The sequence below is a fragment of the Maylandia zebra genome, linkage group LG14 (genome assembly GCF_041146795.1).
Source record: "Maylandia zebra isolate NMK-2024a linkage group LG14, Mzebra_GT3a, whole genome shotgun sequence".
Classification (NCBI taxonomy): domain Eukaryota; kingdom Metazoa; phylum Chordata; class Actinopteri; order Cichliformes; family Cichlidae; genus Maylandia; species Maylandia zebra.
In genome coordinates, this window is record NC_135180.1 from 37413642 (window position 1) to 37432619 (window position 18978).

The 18978-nt window shown below is 41.3% G+C and overlaps 1 protein-coding gene across 4 annotated transcripts in view; it reads right to left on the reverse strand.

Moving 5' to 3' along the window:
• si:cabz01090165.1 (leucine-rich repeat and fibronectin type III domain-containing protein 1-like protein) overlaps nt 1–18978 on the reverse strand; it is a 413549-nt gene that overhangs the window by 181056 nt on the left and 213515 nt on the right. Inside the window, exon 5 of one of the 4 annotated variants that reach the window (XM_014408968.3) lies at nt 12208–12250. The exons of the other annotated variants lie outside the window; for them this stretch is intronic. The gene's annotated coding sequence lies outside the window, so the exon portion shown is untranslated. The remainder of the gene's footprint in view (nt 1–12207; nt 12251–18978) is intronic. 4 annotated transcript variants of the gene reach the window in all.

An 18978-nucleotide genomic window follows, 5' to 3' on the forward strand; every position in this document is an offset into this window, starting at 1 on the left:
CTGTGCTACAGCTTTGGGAAGTGTACTGGGATCTACTGGGGAAGCTTTACTGGTTTCAGCCTTGAGCAAGGCCCTGTGGTGTTGGGTTTCCTCAGAGATAAAGGCAATCCTGCCTGTCTGCAGTGATATACAAGCTTACAAGTCCTTGGCCTTATCTGCTCTCTCCTTGCTGCCTGATTTAAGCTCTACGAGTCAGGAGGAAGACGAGCAACTGGAGAAGAATGGGAAAATTAAGAAAGAAGGGATAAGTGCGCACAGGAAGGAATGAAAGAAATTTCAATAAACAAACCAATAAACATGCGTGGTGCTGCTGGCTTTGCTCCTGTGATGTGTGGGGCCCACATTTAAGTCTATCTCACCATTAATGTTGTCCAAGTGATTTTCACAGTGTCGAGTTAAAGCAACCTTTACACGTAAATATGCTAATTTATATCCTGCTGCATATGTAAAACAGAAACTGCAGTTAGTCACCAAGCGAGGAGCATGGCAGACAAGATGGTAAAAATAAATAAATAAACTGGTTTAAAATGCTGTAACGCCAAATTCACTAGAAATAAGTTGGAATTTCAGTCAAATAGTAGTTAAGTTCATTCTCCATCGCTTTCTTTTGATGCCAGTATTGAAAACAATGCCGCCGTTATGTGAAGTAGAGAGCTTGTGGATGACTACATCAGCAGATTATAGTTTGAAAGCTCTCCCTGACTTGCAGTTTGGCTCTTGTTAAGTGATCTAAATCATCCTGTTGTTTGCCATTTATTTCAAGGAGATTTTAAGTGAAACAAAAATCAGACACCACTTCAACCGCGTGATAAAAGACTCGAGATAAATCATGAATAGAGACTTCAGTTTCAGTCGAACTGATGTTTCATTGGGAGAGAAAAATGCATGAAAGAGGTCGGGGTGGATGATAGTATGTGTAAGATTCCAGAGCTGCACTGTCATAAGCACAACATCAGATTAAAAGCTTTGAAACTTTTCTTCTACCAGTGAAATACAATAAACACTGCAGTTTACATCAGGTTGGAGAATCTTTACAGTCCAAGTGTCAGAAAGAAAACAGTAGCATCGCCACTAGTCCCAGTGCTACTGGTACGAGTGTGAACCATTCACCAGGCAATACCAGCATGAGAACCTCATACATATAAATGAGTGAATGATTGATCCTGCAGCTACTGGTGACCATACAGTAAACAAACACCAACAACAAAGTCATCTCATCTGCGCTCAGATCTTTTGGATTTTTCCTTTTCTTTGGATCACAGCTCTACTTCCTTACACAGTCTGTTGTTATGTTTCCTTCACCGCGCCGTCCCCACACACAGCTGAGACCTTCACCAACATACGCGCACGCCCAGCGAAACAAAAGTTCAGCAGAGGAGACAAACAAGCCTCTCTGCAAACACCGTTACATTAAATCAAATCAACAGGCAGCAGCACTCTCCTTCTGTTTTCTGCTGCTTTGAGCTCCTGCCTCATTCGTTTATCTGAAGGAGTGAAGAGGACCAAGCACACATCTGCACTTGCTATGACAACCTCGTACATACGAGTACTAGTATGTGATACTATTTAGGATAGCAAACAGCTGATTATTTCAGTGATACAACTATGGTAGTCTCTATCTGAAGATAAGTGAATATCTATAGAATCTGCAGGTAAGGAAGTGATTATTGATATTGTTGCTCAGGAAGAGAGGGCTGTCTAAACATTTGATGATAAGTCAAATGTTTAGACAGCCCTCTCTGGAATGTCAGTGGTTCCAACAATTCATCCAGTGCGCTGTTCGGGAAAGATACTGGACCCCAAACTGTCCCCAGTGCCTCCCTGTGAGTGTATGGAAGTGAAAAAAGAATAACTCACTGTTTAACCACTAAGCTAAAGGTAAAAATGAATAAATAAATAAATTACCACTTACTTGTACTTACAATAACTTACTTACTCTCTGACCAGATATTGTCTGCTATGATCGCATCAAAATATGACCCAAGTCATCATTTATATCATCTCCATTACTCTGTTCTAAATTCTTCTTTGTCCAACACTGGCGATGTTCTTCCTGTTACTCTGAGCTCGAGGTGAGTTTGGCCTTTGGCTGGAGGCTGAGGGCGCCTCGTTTAAATTAGGGCCTGATTGGGTCAGCGTCACTTCACTGCCCTCCATGCTCCCAACGAGACAGTGCAGTCAGCAAACGCCACTAACCTCAGCTGCTCACACACTAAAACCATCAGGATTTAGAATACACAGATAGGCAATCGTATCTAAGCTACATATGCATGCAAGGAGGAAACACATTTACTGAAATGCATCATCAGTTTTGGAAGCCTTTTTATATACTACGCTTCTTAAGTACATTTGTAAACAATGAGTGGGCCTTGAATTGCGATCCACCCGCTGGATATCAAGGCTACACCGGAAGTCTTGGAAAACCCGCCACTGCAGCTGATTTAAACTCCAGTCACACAGAGACTTCTATGTTACCTTTTCACTTTGTATCTGAGGCCAGCAAAAGAATGATACAGTGGATTGAAATTCTTCATTAAGCCTTAGTTTGTAAGCGGCAGATCCAAGTGCATCCCCTGTGAAGAAACGCACTGCTCACATCCTCCCTTTAATGAGGTGTGCTCAGAGGTGAAGGGGGAAAAGAAAATGAGCTGCTCCCGGGTTTGCATTGGCTGGCAAACCTTGCAATACATCCTCGTCAGTCAGACATGTAACAGACTTGCCAGACCACACAGTGTGAAATCCAGACAGCCTCTCAGTGCCGCAACACAGTTAGCTCACCATTTGCTATATGTCAATGTTTGCCTCACTTCCAAAACCCTGGATGTTCATCCAGAACTCTGAGTGCTGGTGTGTGTCTGAGCCTGTCTGAGTCAGCGTGCCGCTGCTCGTAAAGGCCGTAACACCAGTGGATTTGGATTTACAAGTCATGTACACTTTTCTTTAAAGCCCAAACGAGAACAGCTTCTTTACACATCCGTCTGCACAATTAGGATTTGATCAAATCGGTTCATCCTGTCAAAAAAGCACTTATAGCTCCTTTCACTTTTAACCCCAAATTAACTGCACCTAACAGTGTGAAGGGTTAAACAGCCAGTGGGTGGAGTCTCAGTATGCCTGACGACTATATAAGGAAATCCCTTCTGACATAACACACATTTTTTTTTACATACACTGATGTCACTTTTGGAAACCTTTGGCCAGATTTAATATCAGTATCCACCAGCAGTGTACACTACATATGGAAGAAAACAAGTGAAGCATAACAGGACATCTAATTGTATTGAAATAATGAGTTTCAGCACTAAATTTGTAAAAGAAGCAGCATTCTGGACAAGACCTACATCACGTAAGAAATTTCATGACACAAGACTGTTCTGTTATCTGCTGCTGAAAACACTGCTCAGCGGTACAAATTAAAGATGTTGCCCGTGGCTCGATAAGACTGGGACTCCAACTTTAACAAATGACCCATCTTTTTGTGTCCACCAAAGCACAATATCCCTTTGCCCTTAGATCCACTGCGACACGGCGCAGAGCTGACTGTGCATCGTTAGCTGTGGCTGAGAGCAGGAGCTCAGTGTTTTTGAGTCAGCAGCGGGAAGACGCACAAAGATTTACTTCAGATCCACATTTAATTAAACTCTGCAAACTAGACTACGAGATTAGAGCTCAAATCCCACTAAAGGTCTTTACTTGAGTTTGATTCAGAGCAAGAGTCTCGATACTTGAAGCAAGAGTTTGAAAGGGAAAATTACAAAAATAAAAATCAATTAAAACAAACAAAAACAAAGCAACATTTGAAGGATGGCGCAGTTATGTTTCATGGTTTTATATATTTCACATGTGTATTTATAGGACTGCTATTTGCTGATAAAGGCCCTGTGGGTTCATAATAGATTACCTGCATATAAGATGGCATTTACAGTTACCAGTGGCTAAAATCAGCTTTGCACTGGAGAAATGTTTTTTAAAAAAAGGGTGATAAAGCTTTGAGGTTTGAAACAGGTCAGTTAGCTCTCTGGAACAAGGATGTGGAAGATAAATGAGAAGAGAAAAAAAGGTAATTGGCAAGATTTTTATTTGAGAATTTTGTTAGAACGAGACAGGCTTCAGTTTCAGAGAAACCTGGTGTGGAATAGAATTAGAATAGAATTCAACTTTATTGTCATTGCACATGCACAGGTACAGGGCAACGAAATGCAGTTTGCATCCATCCAGAAGTGCTTTTGTCACGGTCCGGGGCAGCGGCCGTGTGGAAAGTGGAAGGAGGACCCAAAATGCAGCACTTATTCAGATGTGAGGGTGATTTATTGTTAATAACAAACACAAGGTGGAGATGGCAAACAGAACTAAGGACGAAACTAAACTGGGATAAACTACACAGAGGAGTGGCAAACCTGAACATGAAGGGAGAACAGCAGGGAGAACACGCAGAGGATTACACCAGGTAGGAACACAGACGACGCGACGAGGAGCAGAGGAAATCACACGCTATAAATACACAAAGAGACACTGGGAAATCACACACAGATGGGGGAAACAGCTGGACCTGATTAACCTGACGAGACAGGGGAACACTAACACCAGGGACCAACAGAGGGAGCACAAACCCAGAACCCAGTGTCTAAAATCCCAAACACAAACCATCCCAAAACAGCCATGAATAATAATGAAAGTAATAACAATAAGTACATAAACATAAAGTCACTGAGTCATGGTCGCAGGACCATGACAGCTTTAGTGATATAGATATATTACAATATATATTAGCAATAATATAGATATGTGAGTATGAACGCATCATTCAATCAGAGCTCCCTGACCTGCTGTCCATCTACACCAAGCGGTGCAAGTCCAAAGCTAGGAAGATTATGATGGACCTCTCCCATCCCAACAATGGACTCTTCTCACTGTTGAGGTCTGGGAAGCGCTTCCGCTCCCTTAAGGCCAAAACAGAGAGAATGAAGAGGAGCTTCTTCCCCCAGGCTATTCGGGGCCTGAACCAGGTGTAGGACTGGACTCTCCCAAACACGTCACTATAAGACTGGACTCTCACACACGTCACCACACGCACCACCACACATTTCCTATAATTCTATAATTCCTATAATTTATAATCCTTATCTTTATAATCTCTTCTGCTATTTGCACATTCTTTACTGTAAATTCCTAAGTTAATTTGTAAATTTTTGTAGTAAATTGTAAATATTGTAAAACTTTTCTTCTGTCATTTAATGGTCGGGCATTGTACAGCTACAAGCATTTCACCCCCATGTCATACTGTGTATGGTTGTGTGTGTGTGACAAATAAAATTTGAATTTGAATTTGAATTTGTATATTACAGAAATGGGTCTATTGTGGTATGTTATAATGTACACGGTATGAAGTATGTTGTGAATATTCTATAACTATAGGTATTTACAGGCTGTAGTGAGTACAAGCTATGTACAGGCTATGAACAGGATATAAATATGAAAAACTATACAGAATATGAAATAAATAACTTTACAGAAATCTGAGATATACAGCTATACAGAAATGGGAACTATGCAAGTTGTAAACAGTTGTAGGATTAAAAATTATTGAATGTACAGAATGATTATTTACACAGAGCTATACAGTAGTGCAGTTAAGATAAGTGAGGGTGTAGATAGTTTCTACAGAGGCTATAAAAAGTGCTAGTGGTTGTGAGTGGTGGTTCAGTCCATATTATTATTGTGTGTTTGAGGGTACGGTTTTCCATTGTGTGTGTGTGTATGTTCAGTCCATGTGTTAACGTGGGTCAGACGTCAGGAGGCAGAGTTCAGGAGTCTGACAGCTGTGGGGAAGAAGCTGTTCCGGTACCTGGTGGTCTTAGTCCAAAGGCTCCTGTAGACGCCTTTGGAAGTAAAGCAAAGGGATTTGTGCAGATTTCATGGCTTTTTCATGCTTTGGGGTTGGTCCCACACAGATCCTATGGATGGCTGTGCAGGCTGTCATTCACATGCTGTAGCCGTTTACTGTCATCAGGGGGCGATGTCACAAACAACAGCTCTGTGGGCTGCTTTTGCTTGTGGTGCTAAAATAAAAAGTCAGTTGAAGCCACTTTCTGTGCTTTGCTCGAGTCTGAAGCACAACAGCTCGAAAGTGAAGGGCTCCCTGCAGATTCATCCGCACTGAGCTGCATGCCTTTGGTTTTCTGGAGCACCGCACACAAGCATCCTCGCTAAGGCTGTAATCTTACGCAAAGTGACACAAACACATATCTGTAAAATAGGCTTTACATCGATCAGCACACTTCCTGAGATAATTTCATTTGGGCAACGTTATATATGCCACAGCTCTGCTGCACGCGCTCATACTATGTTCTTCTTTTCTTTATCAAGGTGACTTACTATATTTAATTCCCCTCTTGCATTGAGCAGCATATACTTGTAAAGCCTATTTGTTAAACTGACACTGATATCCCATTGTCTGTGGCTGGTGTTGAATTTCCTTCAGTTTACTGTTTAAAATCAAGACGACTCTCATCTGTCGCCCTCACACACTTTCATTCCATTTCTTTCGCTTGTTTTTCTGGTTTCATACAGGAAAAAAAGAACAGAAAAAAATGAAAATGAGAAAATCTGACCCTCATTTGAATTAGCAAACCTCTGGAATGTTATCAGCGTGAAGCTGAATGAAACTAATTAAGCTGTCCAACAATATTTTCTGTGATCACTGTGGAAATCAGATCCCACTGTGGCAAATTATCCCTGTCACTGTACGACCACCAAAGTGTAAAGCCACCACGAGCTCACACCCGCGACCTCATATCAGTGTTCAGCACAGTGAAGCAGTCTTAAGCTCAACAGTTGGAAAACGCCTCTCATTCATCAAGAACCACTGCACACAGGAGCGAACTGAGGAAAGTGAGTAGGAGTGAGGTTTGTGAAGTGCAGAATGCAAACGTGAAAATGCGACTGGAGCTTTTTAACAAATAAATGTGGTGTCCGAATCTGAAACCAAAAAGCTTGGAAAACAAATAAGAGCCACTGGAAGCTCAAACATGCTGTGAAGCTGCGCACGAGGGAAAAAAGAGCAACCAGTGAGTGAAAAACACCCACCAACAGGTGAAGTGTGCTTACTGACAAAATGGTGATAACATTGTGACCACCAACAATTGTTTTAGTTTTACAAACATGCACATCTTTAGGGGACATTTCAACCATCAGCTAATACGAAGAGCTAATACGAAGAGTGCCTCAAAGAGTTCCTGCATGCTTTATGGTGATTTAATGACAGCAAACAGTGAAGTGAGGCTCCTTACATCACAGGCATTCTGAAACTGAAGACTGCATATCAGACTCTGACTGCCCCAATTTAATACATTTTGCAGAAGTTATTAATCAGTATCAAAGCAGCTGTGGATAATAGATAATTTAACAACTATCTGGAATCCATCAGTTATCAAGAGGAACCTTTTTTCTTTCTTGGCCTCTAGTGAAACGTACGGTTATCCTGATAACATGCAGTTGATATCTGTGCCAAGGCTTCCCATGAGTGCAGATAAATTAGAACATGCCAATAAAAAGCTAAAGCATTGGCAGCTGGTGGTCTTGAGATTACGTTTCAGAAAATGGATTCCTCTCTACGCTCCACGCAGACTGTTCATGTAGCCCAGCCCTGCTTGGATTTAACCGCTGCAGCTTTTGTCTTGATGCATGCTCAATCATCCAGGTAAGAAAACCCCCAAATTAGTTGATGGTTAATGATAAAGGAAGTGACCTCGCAGCACATTGTTTGTCAGTGGTGCTAGTTTCAGTCATTGTGCAAACGTTTTGTTTTAAAAAGGATGGTTGAAGCTGCAGGTAGCTGAGGGTGAAGAAGTCCTCTGGATGAGTGAGGAAATGTTCCTCCCACTGAAAACGCTACGTCCAGATGAACACAATCAATGTTTGGAGATTTATCAGCTTTTAAATCATTTTAAATTTCTGCTGACTGTTGACAAATTACAACTAATCGCTTTTTTCCAAATAAACATTTTTTCAGTAATTGCGTTCATTTCACCTCACTGGGGAAGCCTCCAGCAGCCCAGGCCCACTGCAGTGTAACTAAAGGAGGGTTTAGCAACAACTTACAGAGCCCTGTCACTGCTCATTTAGCATTTAATTTTCTCCAAAATGTAGGAAATTAGGGGTTAGGGTGATGGCTACTTCTCAGGAATTATAATTTAGACATCAGAGGGTTCACTGGCCAGTACTCGGACTTCACATATTCAAATATAAGCATCATTACAAGCAGAACTCAAAACTCGTTCAGGGGCAACAAGGGGGTTTTGGAGGTTTCCTGTGTCATCAGCAGATGTCGAGAAAGCATATTGCTTAAAAGATTTGCATTTACATTTGGAGATTTGTTACATTTGGAGATTTGTTACATTTGGAGATTTGTTACATTTGGAGATTTGTTACATTTGTCACGGCCCTGGCTGGGTTAGGGCCTGTGTGGGCGAGTGTTTGGCAACGAATCCTTTTTAGTTACTTTTCAGTTTACTGACCAACGCTTGTTTTGTTTTGTTTCTTTAAATGGTGATAGCAGCTTGTCCGTCTCTTTTAGTTGAGTTATTAATAGAAACTTTAATAAAACTCTTTAATTTAACCATTTTGCCTCTCTGTCTCGTTTTTCTGACCCAGACACTTTTTGTTACTTTTCCTAATCGCCTGGACCCTTTCAGAGCAACGTAACACATTCAATTCCTATTTCTACAGATTTTGTAAAGATGGCTTTGCTTGGTTGAGTGATGTGGGCCTAACTGAGACACACAGCATGGATGAGAACAGTCTGTACACTTAATTACAGGATTCATATTCTCCACTGCTCTCCCTGACACTCGTCTTTAAACTGTTTTAAGTCTTTCTTCAAGTTCTGTTTCGTTGTATTCCCGTTGTTTTCATTACATGATCATATATGAGCTGGACTGAAGATTTAGTGAACTTTTATCCTGCCTGCTGTGTTTGGCACTGGGTTTCTTTCTGGACTGTTTCATAACTTAAAGCCTGACCATCAATACACCAAAACATATAAATACGTTTTAATGCATTAAAGTTTGAGGCATTTTAACAGGGCTGTGGGGACGACTCACTTTTGAAGCCAGCCTCAGGTGGCATCCAGAGGAACTGCAGTTTTATCCACATCGGCTTCATTTTCATGCAACTTGTTTAGTTTAAAACATGCTGACACTTCTGACTCTGAGTCTGGATTATATTTTTATCAAGTTACATTATTCAAACCAAAATATTAAATGTTTTTATCAATATACAACCAGCATGTGGTACAATCCATGTGAGATTCTCCTGAGTGTCTTAGAGTAGGACAGATGTAGAAATTCTCTCTCAGGAAGAATAACTGAAAAAAGCCAGATCACATTCTTCTGGTCAGGACGTACAAAAGAAATGTGCACAGATGAACCACTGTCTGATGAAATCTCAGCAGATATAGATAGGCGAAGTATATAACTCCATCCTTTTAGGGATAAAGTGTAAAATTACCATGACATTCACATTCACTGAGCCACCACACACAGACCTGCTGGGGCTCCTCAGGGGGGCATTAGCACACAAAAGCAAAGCCAAGCAGCAGATCAGGCTGCTGTTACTGCCAAACAGTCAGGCCTCAGGAATTCATTTTGGCACAGATGAAGAATGAAAAATTGCTCTGACATTTACAGCACACATCCCGCTGCAGCAGAGTCGACAAACAGTGGGAGACAGCCACAAAACTAGGTTAAGATTTTTGCCATTATTAAGTTATCCTCACTAATTCGTAAGATTAGGACTGAGATCCCACATTAGAACCAAATTTCTCTGAGCTTTCATTGCAGCGTGCAAATCCAGGGATGCTAAGACGACCACAGATTCTAGTTGCGTGAACGAATTAGCTGAGAAGCTAACTATAAAACCTGTCATGTTTATATAGTGTAAGACGACCAGAGCTCAGTTGGTGTTTCAGTGGTGAACCAAAATAATTTCACCTACTCACTGGGTGCACAGAGAGAAAACTGAATAGAACAGAAAATAGACCTTAAGGAAATGTAAACCTGGCAGAAAAGAAACAACTTCTCCAGTTAAGTTTAATAAAAGACACAGAAACTAAATGGAAACTTAGAGCTGGAATTGGGTTGCAGAGTGGCTTGCAGGCATCATTTTAATACTAGTCAAACCTCTTGAGAGGTATGCAACCCTCCGTGGCATGAAGTTTTTTACGCAAATATTGACATGTGGGGTATCCACAGAAACCTTAGAATCTAAACGCTCATATAAACCATTTCTACAACAACCAAACACAGTGAGAACAAGCAATGATTAAAAGAGCAGTTACGTAATTGTGCAAAAGTCTTCTAAACACACACAACAGAGCCACGAACTCTCCCGACTTCATGTAAAAAGGGAACCAAAGCCTGGTTAGCTAGCTGGGCTCTCACAGATCCCCAAACTCCAAGTTTCAACACGCTCCGACCAAAATCCAGTGAACCAGCCACAAAAGAAGACCACCATGGAATCATAAATCTTGGCACAGATGATGTTTAAATGTTGATTACTGACTATCTGTGTTCTAGCCTCAGTAACTTTGACACAGTAACAACTGCTGCAGTATTTAAACCTCTGATGAAATCTGTTAGCTTTATTTTGATACCAAGATTGTTTACACAGAGTTTGTGATTGCAGAGAAATACTCCATGCAGGAGGCTCAGAAAGCCCTTTGGGGCTCACCAGAACAGCACCTTTTGAGTTGCAAGGGTTTCCCGCCTAAGAAACACCTTTCATAAACAGCTTTCCACTCTTTTCTTTTCCCCTTTTTTTTCACCGGTGGTCTCACCAGTGTTACCAGTGTCTGCCTCTGAGACAGCTTAGCTGAACTCTCTTTAATCAGGAATAATTAACCTTGTGAATTGAAAACAGTGTATTGTCTGTAAATTTACAGTATGTGCGTGTTTCATCAGTGTACTATTTGACTTGTCACTCCAGTGGTCATTCAGCTGATGAAAAGAATTTGAAAAGCTCTCAATTTGATTGGTTATTTACGGTTTCTTGAACAGACAGAGAAAAACTATGAAGGCGCACTGTGTCGTTGGGACTGCTGTTCAATACTGAACTCAGTATGATTGTGTGTCTGCGCACCGCTGCCAATTAAATGATAATAGAAAATACCAGGGAAAAGAATTATGGAAGTGTTTCTCTCATCGGTGAAAAGCGGGCATGCCATCACATAATGACATACAGTAAACACACCCATGAATGTGCTGTTAGAATTATCATCTCTGCTGCCACGAATTCATATTTGACAATGAATGCTTTGAGTGAAAGATAAAGAAAATATTAACCACACTGAGAAACTGAGACTCTTTTTAATTGAGAACAGTGTGAAAAAACCTTGAAATAAACATGATTATCTCTAACAAACTAAACAACGAGGAGGTGGGAACCAAACAGAAGCTACACAAAGCTTATCCACTGTTTGAGCAGCTCTGATACCTCCGCAATAAATCAGCCACTGTGAAGAAATGCTTTGAAATAATAAGAGTGTGATGTTTTATGGGACTGATACCGCAGTGAGACAAAACAATTGCATGCAAATAAGAAACAGAAATTAGAAGGCAGATATTGAAAATGAAACACAGAAATAAAAACATGAAAATGTTAAATAATACTAAATAAATACTAAAAATAGAGCACAAACTAATGGATGAAGTATCGAGATAGGTATGACGAACCTGCGATGTTACAGAAATATAATAATCGAAAAATGGGCATTCGGATTTGTGAAAAAAGTCCCGCCCAGCGAGCATGCCGGGATCTCTTTGTACTGATGGTGCCTTACATCTTGTTGCCCCATCCAGTATATTTTCTCCTGAGAGGTTTCGTCTTTAGGTTCAGAAGTACCTAAAAGGTAGTGAAGGGTTTCTTGCTTTGGCAATGAATCACTAACAAACCTAACATACATGCCTTTGGTCTCTGGGCAGAGCGGGGTACCTGAAGGAAATTCATGGATGCACAAGAAGAACATGAAAACTTGACACAGACACAGAGAAGGCCGACACACTCTGAAATGTAACATAGGTTTACGAATAGAATGAACAAACTGATGAAAGTGATGAAACTAACACAGAAACGTGAAGCTGAACAAGAAATGGAGTTTGGGTTTGACCGTTTCTGGTTTTGTGGCACAACGTCAAGCCAGTTATAGCTTACCCAGTTTGGTGTGGAACTGGAGTGAAACCTTAAACAGAGCCAGCTAAACAAAAAACACAAACAAAACAAGTCAAAGCCACAAAACATCGCAGAAGAAAGCAGCAGCAGCTATCAGAAATGTATTCAAAGTGCTCATTGTGTTTTCTTAACTGCTAGTTGTTTTTTTTTAACTGAACTCTGGCTCATTTTCCCCTTGGTGTGGTTCTCTGGTGCACACAGTGATCGCACTCGGGTACAGACCAAAACAAGGTCTCAGTGCAGTTCCAAATGAACTCCAGAGTGGTTGATGGGAATGATGGGAATGTGATCCAACCTCCATCTGAACCAACACCAGGGGTACATTCCAAGTTTTAGCTAAAAACATATGCTTTGTATTTTGGGATTCAACGAGGTACTACAGATGTGCAAAAATCTATACGGGCTACATACTAGCTGTGAAATGAACATAAATTCTTCATGTTCTCCAATAGTGCAGAACACCTTCTTCCTGGCAAACGAATGACTGAACATTCTTACGTGACGCATTTTGGTTCACTTGGAGTTCACATGGAACTCCAGCATAAACCATAAACTCCAGGCAATGCCCCAAGTCACTCTGCAGGGAAGATATGATGCCCACACTGTGGAGGACAGAGGAACAGCCTCTGGAATTAAGATTTGAACTACCGTCAGTTCTGGTCACCTAAATTCAACTACATACAGATCTATGGAACTGGAGTTCTTAAAAGTGTCTTCTGTCCATCCATCCAGATGTTGTTGCACCAGACGTCTACTTTGAAATGTTGGACTAAAATAGTATCTAGTCTTAAATCCTCGATTGCCTGTGGGGGTCTGAAGGGCTAAAATAATAACAGCATCCGTAAGCACATATTCCCCTGATTTCCCCAAACAAAACTAAAACAACTGCTGACTCAGCACAACTATTGAATAATAACACCAATGAGCCTTGTGCCTTTAGAAATAAACTCCATCATCATAACATCATTTGTGCAACATTTTGGGTTCACAGTCTTGCTGTGCAAGAGCATCAGGAATTCTTCAAAGTTCTCACACGGCTGTAAAATGTGGATGCTCACTCAGCCTCCTGCGCGCCTGCTCTTTGCTAACAACACCTCCGGAGAAGATGAAGGGTTGTGGGTGGGGGTGGGGTGATGTGCGGAGGAGAGGTAGAGCCCATTCGAGGCATTTTATTTGCTACTCTATCATCAAAAGTGGATGTGTGTTATTGCTGAAGAAGCACCATTATAATTGACAAACCGTAGCTTTGTTTGACAGTCCAACTCGTAGCCAAAGTTTTTTTTGCACAGCCAGCAGGAAATGCACAGCCAAAGCCTTGAAGCTGCTGACATTAAATAATATGACAAGTCAGAAAAGAGCAGGGACTTTAATGTTAATTGTGCTCACATTTAGAAGTGCCAGCGTGTCGGATTACTGATTCAAATATCAGAGGTGAAACAGAAGTAACGAGCACACATTTAAAAGGTGTTTTAAACTGGCCAGCTTTACAGAAGAGATAAATGTTGAGAGGTACATCTAAAAAAAAAAACACCTTTATGGATATTTTACATTTTCACATGAACTGTTTGTTTTTGTATCTCATCCACCAGGATACCGGTTGTCAGGGGCGTGGCTTCTTTGATTGATACAGGCAGCTTGAGCCAAAGGCTACCTGCTAGATCTCAGCTCCATCTGAGTCGACCGCTGATTTTTTTTAACCAAATTTAATAAAAGCTAATAAATAATTTGGCTTGTCCTGTGGTTAATTGTACAAACACAAACGTTATGCTTCATCTTTGGTGATTTTGCAGCATTTTATCAGTGTGTTACTGAGCACTTATTAGCAGGAATGTGTTTCTGAATGCAGCGTGTTAACCAAGCTTTCTAATATAAGCTTATGAGCTCACTCTGACTCCACACACTAACAATGGCATCCAAAACGCTAACGCTCAGCCCTCAAATGACAGAATCCAGAAACTATAGCACTGTGATTACTTCTTCTCTGCTAGATTAGATTTTTTCTGCATTATTTCTCAATATACATATAATTTTGTTGAGAATAAAACCTCATTTTGCTCCTCTGTGCCCATCACTGTAGAGGCGTTGCTGCACCTCTTCCACTGAATGACCATGAAAGAAACACAGCGGTATACAGGGTGCACTGTAATAGGCCTGTCTGCTCCACTGCTTTGTCCAGATCAATAAAGTTATAAAGCGACACAGAGAGGGAGCCAGTAAGGCCAAGCAGCCTGTCGGCAGCCGGATGTGTCCTCGGTCCCTTGGCTGAGTCCACCGCTCCTGTCAGGACTGTAATATGTCTGTTGACCTTGAGTTTACAGCGAAGGGAAGAGGGAGCGCCACACACATTAAGAGCTATTCTGCTTCCAAAAGTGTTTTCAAAGTTCAACAGCAGCAACAGTATGTTTACATTTATGGGTATATTTATGGCATTTGCCTGAAACTCTTCGCAAGCTCAGTATTCATGGAGCTTTGGCCAGACAGCTCCAGGGAGCGGACAGCCCTTTTCCCAGTCTTCTTTATATTTACAGCATCTGAATGGCTGGACTTTAGGTACCTTGATGCAGCAGTGATGTACTAAAAGTTTCTATAAAATAAATTGTTTGCATTATTTTATAGAAAAGCTGAGGGGACGGAGGCTAAAAAAAGCTTATCACTGCAAAGAAATATTCAGCATTCAAAGGAAGCACGGCGTGACTTTTGATAACTGGTTGTGCTTCAGTACTGAATTATGATCAAAACATTTAAATATTAACAATTTTGCACGTTTGTAGCTCTCCACTCTTCTCTCATAACTCATTCTGAGTTTGATAAGATGGCATTTTTTTTAATATAACTGAGTCTGGAGTATAAAAGCTTCACTTCCTTAACAGGTAAAGGAGTGAAGATGTAAATATAATTATTGCATGGCCTCCACCTAATTGAAGGATATCTGCCTGAAATCCATCGTGCTGCAGTTTGTGTCCGTAACACGGCGGGCAGTACCAGCTTTTTATTCATTGGTAGATCGCTATAGTCGAAGCACTCTTGGTCAACATGAACCCCACATTACTCCAGACACATCCATTACTGTTTATGTATGAATGTGATACGCAGGCCGCGGTGTGATAACGACAATGTATGGAAAACGATGACGTTTGACCAGAACCGCATCCAACTCCACAGCAAAGAAGCTGAGATATCCCCAGATGAGTGAAAACAGTTGACCCAGTGAAGCAGTTCTCATAATTATGAACCTGGAATCATTTTAAACTGCACAAAGAAAGATGGACAACGGTTTAACTATGTTTCGTAAAACTGACGCAGCAGCCTCTGAACTTTTCTTTTCACAGAGGATACTGAGATTTATATCATGCATCATCATTAAGTATATTGGGATATGAATCTTGTATAACCAGACCTCAGTAATTTCAGCTCTACGGAGACTGCAGTAGCCTCAAGTTTGAGTGTGACCACTTTATCATTGCAATTGTGGCCGTGGTAGTTACAGGCCCATTACAGCCAAACTCCCAAAGCTGCTCTTTCTGCTGCGAGGGCATTTCAAACTGCAACCTCTGTCTGAGTCGCAGGTCGAATTGGTGGGTTTCCTAATGACTGTCCTGGTGTGGTGTGCAGACAACACCAACACATCATACAAGTGCTTAATTAATAGCAACCAACATATCAGCAAGAAATGCTAGTTTGGGCAAACAAATCTCAACAACTTTACTTTTTCTCTGTTCCATTTAAATTGTCCATGAGACAGTCGTATCTGTAGGACTTCCTCTAAAACCGCAGTGCAGCCTGTTGGCCACCGAGCAGGTTCAAGAGTTTGGTCTTGGGCTCAAGCAATGGTAATGACTAGCAGAAACGAACAACCTCTCGTCTCAAACACAATTCTCTGATCTTTGAGCCTCTGTGACGCATCAGAAAACGCCTCTGTCAGTGCGCCCCAGGGCAGCTGTGGCTACAATGTAGCTTGCCATCGCCAGTGTGTGAATGTGTGTGTGAATGGGTGAATGACTGAATGTAGTGTGAAGCGCTTTGGGGTCCTTAGGGACTAGAAAAGCGCTATACAAATGCAGGCCATTTACAAATGTCAAGGCTCTGTTGTCATACTCCTTGTATTTCTCTTTGTCAACACGCTTACGCCTCCATTAATGCATTTTTAATATTAATATGTTATAACTTGTGCACAGCTTCATAAATCTTACATGTTAATAATATTAATAAGGGCAATGTGTAAACTTTTGTGACATTGTGCAGATGACACTGCTGAGTACACGTTGTGACCTACAGTGGCCTTTAAAACCATTAAACAGCATCTTTAAAGGCAGGAAGTTCAAACAAATGTTGTTATTGCCACTGTAGCCTTTGTTTCATTCTCATTTACTCAGCTTTACCATTTTTTGCTCACTTTTTTCTTAAAGTCTGTATTTTTAAACCAGTGCTCTTTAGTCGAACTGTTGGTTGGTTTAGGAGAAGATCGAGTTTAGGCTGAAATAAAACATTTCTAGCACCTGTTTAAAAGCTTTAAATTTTCTTCTGGTGGGATTCTAGCATGACGAGTCCCCATTCTTCTACACGACATGGAAAATTTAGGGCTTTCTTGATTTTACAGTTTTTCATTTCTGAGCCTGGGCTCGCAGATGTATGTGAAAACTGAATAAAACAACAGTATAATGGTTGGACTTTTACTTTATGTAACCCCTGAAGGTTTGTCATACCACAGTGGGATTAGACAAGGTTAACACCTGACCATGGCGAACAGTTGCGGACATTGCAGGTCAACCCAGTATCACAGCAAAGCGCGTAACAGACCTGCTGGTCCATCTTGTGGAAGTCTCTCCTAGGCTTGAAGTGCCTTGCAGTACCAGCAGAGGGCGATAATTCAAAGCCAACATAAAAACAGCAATGGGCTTTCAAAGAAAGCCAGCTTTTGTCCCTCTTTTGGGGGGAAACTCCCACTGGGTTTAAATCTGGGACTCTCCACCATTTGACCTTAGAACTGAAGAAGCTTCTCGGATGAGAGGTGAAACGTCTTCAAGCAACTTAAAGAAGTCCAGACGCTTTTCTTTCCAAGCTCCTTAGCTTTCAAAGAAACATTCCCCAATACAGATCAGCAATCTAGCTTAACCTTACCTGGCATAAAGGGTCAATAACGACTTGTTGGTTTTAATTCACTGTAGCTCTCTGCTGCAACTTAAACATTTCACGCTTATGGGAGGTAAAGCATGACACCCACATGATGGACCAGTGGGTCTATTATATGCTTTGCTGTAATATTGGGTTGCACAGAATGCTAAAATTTTGCACTGAAAATGGCAAAAGATTGTTGAGTTTCCTGTTCCGAGCCCAAACTGGGATACATCTGCCCATAAACGAAAACGAGTTAAATGCCATTGCCCCATTTCCACACACTGGACCATTAAGACCACAACCTCAGGGATGTGTAACCAGCAACACGCATTCACAAACCTGTTTAGTCAGACAGCACGTGATGAGACTAGCATATGAAGCTAATGAGGGATTCTGCAGTCTGCAGCTCATTCCAGCACCGAGGGGAATTTGCATAATGGTGGGAAATAACTATAGTAATGATTTAAGAAAAACTTTTGCTGTCACACTAATGCCAAACTGTTGCATTCACATGGTAACTGAGCGCAAACTGCTCTGCAGGTATCAGCTCAAACACGGAAGCTTCACTGCTAATGATGACTATTTATGAGTCCGTTATCTTGTCACACAGCAGAACTCAACAGCACAAACAAGTGAGAGGTGGAGAGGGAAGCCTCTTCAGTATGTAGGCCACGCTTTCATGACTAAACTTAAACTTCAAAACTTTTTTTTCACGTTACTTAATCAGACAGAGCTGAATATTCAGTAAAGAAACCTTCAGATGTGTAAAATCTTGAGATGACGTCCCCAAAAACAACAGCAGCCACCTTCTCCTGCCGTGGCTCTGTTGTTTTCCCGACTCGTCTCACAGCCTTCACTCTCATTATTGCTGCTCTCATCCTGTGTCTGTACTTCTTATTATTCTGCTTGTGACCATTAGGCCTGCTCATCTCATTACTGTAATTCTGATTCAAGGTCCACACCTGCCATTACTGTGAGCACTCTGTCTCATTAGGAAAGTCCTGTCACTGCAGCAGTGAATGCGGCAGCAGCAAATTAGTTGTGATAGAAAAGCCTTCAATGACACGCGGAGTGGCAGTGGGAAAAAAGATGCGACTCTGTGTGCGTGTTTGTGTGTGTTAATTAATCAGAGAGACAAACTGCATCTGCACATTGTTGTGCATCTTGCATTTTGTGAGAACAGAAGAAGTGAAGTGTGCAGGTGAATGCAGGTTTACTGTACTCAGGGGCCCATTTCAGCGTGTGTTATGAGATCTATAGCTACCTAATGGACCTATTTGCTTGTCCAAGTTGCTTCAAACGATTCAGCCGGAGCAAGAAACTAATGTGGCTATTAAGGCTGCATTACCCTAAGTCAGTGTTTCTCTGCACCACGCTCTCGCACAAACACACACGCACTTTAATTGCGAACTCTTTGTAATGTTTTCTTCTATTACCAGTTTGTGTAATTCCCTTCAGTGCGGTCACCCTCGGGCTGCTGAACTCATTGCAACTTGCCACAGATTGATGAGCGTTAACCTTTAAAAATGACTTTTAAATCTTGTTTTCTGCTTTTAAAAAAAGAACTGGATTATTTTTTTGAGTCTTTTAAACCGTTTTAAATGCATCTTGCAGGAAAGCAGGACTGTCATCCGGTGC